A 3,237-nucleotide genomic window follows, 5' to 3' on the forward strand; every position below is an offset into this window, starting at 1 on the left:
TGTTTAAATAGGAAAATGAAAAAAATAGATAAAATTAACATTATGATCATTAAAATTGATTGTTTTTTAAAGTTCTATAATACTCAGAAATATGCATTTAGAAAAATTGATCATTCATTTAGTGGTTTAAACCACTAAAAACATCTTAATGAAATGTACATATATTCATTTAGGATGTTAAAATAAAAATAAGTGCAAACAATATATAAATAAACTTTTAGTTAAAAGATGAAAAATTTTTTAAATGCATATTTTCATTTTTGTAGACATAGGACATAGACAAATTGCTTTTGGATCACTCAATATGTTTTTCTATATTTGTTTGTTGTTTTTGGCTGTGCTATTGATTGAAACCAGGACACTGAAGTATATCCCAACCCCTTAATATATACAAGAAATATATTTTTGAAATAAAAAAATCTATTAGAAATAATTGTGAGTCAACAAAGTTATGATAATGAAGTACAAAAAAATCTAATGTAAACAAGTAATTATAACTAAGTAAAAATAAGTGAATTAGTAAAAAGTCCAATATTAAGAAAATTCTTTGAGCATAGTTAAGAAAATAGAGGGGGAAAAATAGAAAGACATTAATATTTGAACATGTTAGAAATAATAAGGTTAATGTAACAAAAATAACTAGGAAACACAGATTAAGAAATGTAATTTGGGGGCGCATGGGTGAGGCACGTCAGGACCAGGAGTCTCTTAGCTTTTCAAGAAATGTCTTCGCTTTCAGAATATGCTTTGCGCATGACTCTGAGTGCCCGGCTCTTCGGTGAAATTTCCAGGTCAACTGATTCCAAATCCATGAAAATAGTGAAACTATTCAGTGAGCAGCCATTGGCCAAGAGGAAGGAGACGAATGACTGGTATCCAAATCACAACACATATTTTGCTCTCATGGGCACACTGTGTTTTCTTGGCCTCTACAGAGATAAGATAAGCATCAGGATTTTAAGGATGAGCAAAAGAGTCTAAAGAAGCTTCTTGGAAAGAGAAAATCAAATAAAGGAGAAGGGAAAAGAGCAACAAAAAACCGGCCCATCAAGAGAGAAAATTTCTTCCTCAGTGATTATGAGAAGAAAGTACCATCTTTCCATATATTAGAGGAATGTAATCTGCCTCAGTGAAGGTTACTTGGAGAGACAAAATCCTCCCTGTATTGAAGTCTAATTCAATTAAATGGTGACTGGTTGCCAGGTGTGGTGGTGCATATATCTGTAATCCCCGTAATTTGGAAGGCGGAGGCAAAAGGATTGCAAATTCCAGGCCAGCCTCAGCCACTGAGCAAAACTCTGTCTCAAATTTTTAAAAAATGAACAAAAATAAAGGGATGTAATTCAGTGGTAAAGTACCTCTTGGTTCAGTCCCAAGTACCAAATAAAATAAAATTGTGACTGGTAAAAAAAAAAAGGGAATTTGAAGGTTTCAATATAATTATTTTTTGGTAGAATATAAGTAAGCAATATGTCTACAAAAGAAGAATCATAATTTCAATAATGAACATAAAATACATATACATATTTGAGATTTTAAAATATACCTATCAACCTTTTAAAAATCAGTAGTTTAACAAGTTGATCATACAATTAAATTGTATTTATTTCCATGTCCTGGTTTCAATCATAATAGAAATCCATCATGCATATTTTAATGTTAGAACTATAAATAAAATGAGTATTTAATCTAGTTGCCACTTAAAAAAAGTATATAATTGATTTCTAGCATACACTATTCCACAGTTTGGAAATATTCTAAATGTTTAAGTGAGATACTTAAAATAGCCACATACACATTTACCAATTATTATATTTTATATATAAAAATTCAAAACAATCAAGATGATACATAATAATATTTAAACTAACAGTGAGAAATCTTATGCTCACAATTTTGAAAATACATTTTCAATTAAGTTAGTTTTCATACAATAATCTATGATATTTTTAAAATTACAATTGTCAAAACAGGAAAATTTTAATTTTTTAGAAATAATTATACATTGATCAAAAGCAATAAATCTGAATTACTTGGAGAAATTTGGATGATGCATGTATTATTAAGAAGGCTTATTCTGACATACATGAATTTTTTTCTAGTATTACAATAATAAATGTAGTGTGGCACTAAAATAGGCTAAAATATAAAAAGATAATTCTAGATACAAACAAAAATTTGCAAACAAACTATAAATACTATGTATATTTAAGATTAAAGTGTGAATTAAGTGAAAAGTAATGCTGGATTCAAGGAAAAGTAGCAAATTTTATTTCCATTTGGGAAATGGCATTCAAATGTCTACTTATTTACACAATGCCATTGGAAAAAAACACACTTGTTACACTGCCAGATAAAGAAACCAAAATGTATAATGTTCTTTCATGACTCACATGTTTTTATTATATATCAATAAAATTAGTTTTCCATTAATGTGCCCCCAGATAATATTGGTTCTGGTCAGTGAGCCAAAAAATTAACAAGCCACATATTATCCAATTAATTCAAACATTTTTCTTAATAAAAAATTATTCTGATTTTTTATTCATTCTTTAGAAAAACATGCAATTTGTTTAATTTAGGACCCCAATCCCCATTGCCTATAACTCCAAAAGTACTTACCACTTTTCTTTAGATAACCCTAACTTGGACCAGTCGTGCCAGAACAAACAAGGAGCCTCAGAAAGTCACATCTAATATTAACTTGTGTGTTATAAAAATTAGAATTGAGTAAGACCTCATAGGCTACCTTATTCTGGAAGAGCTAAAATATTCATTGATTTAAAAATAATTTTAAACATTCAAGTACATAATTAAATTGACAATTACAATTTAATTTGATTAATGTAGAGTGAGAACAGTCCTCCCCCGTTTTTCTTGTTTTCTTTTTTTTTTACTGAGTCAAAATGTTTTTCTAATTTTCTATTTAAGTGCATCTTAATCTTGTAAGTAAATAGATTTTAAAGTAAAAAAGGTTAAAAAAAAGAAAGAAAGAAAAGCAAGCACATAAAAATTATGCTCATTGATCAAAAACTTTATGTTAAAATGGATTATTCTAGTACTTTAGAATGACAAATAACTGACATTCAATAAAAATATTTCTTTTATTGAACACAATGCTAGCAAATTTATAGTCATTATCCCACTAAATCAAAATTATCTTTTTATAAATACTGTTCTATTAAAAAAAAAACTGAACTGCAATTCTTTTGGTTTTAACTTAAAAATGCAATGGAA

General features: G+C 28.0%; 1 pseudogene; it reads left to right on the forward strand.

The window, feature by feature from the left end:
* Nucleotides 1-723: 723 nt before the first annotated feature.
* LOC143412120 (small ribosomal subunit protein mS33 pseudogene) lies at nucleotides 724-1,133 on the forward strand (annotated as a pseudogene).
* The last annotated feature ends 2,104 nt before the right edge of the window (nucleotides 1,134-3,237 follow it).

The sequence above is a fragment of the Callospermophilus lateralis genome, chromosome 13 (genome assembly GCF_048772815.1).
Source record: "Callospermophilus lateralis isolate mCalLat2 chromosome 13, mCalLat2.hap1, whole genome shotgun sequence".
In the NCBI taxonomy this organism is placed as follows: domain Eukaryota; kingdom Metazoa; phylum Chordata; class Mammalia; order Rodentia; family Sciuridae; genus Callospermophilus; species Callospermophilus lateralis.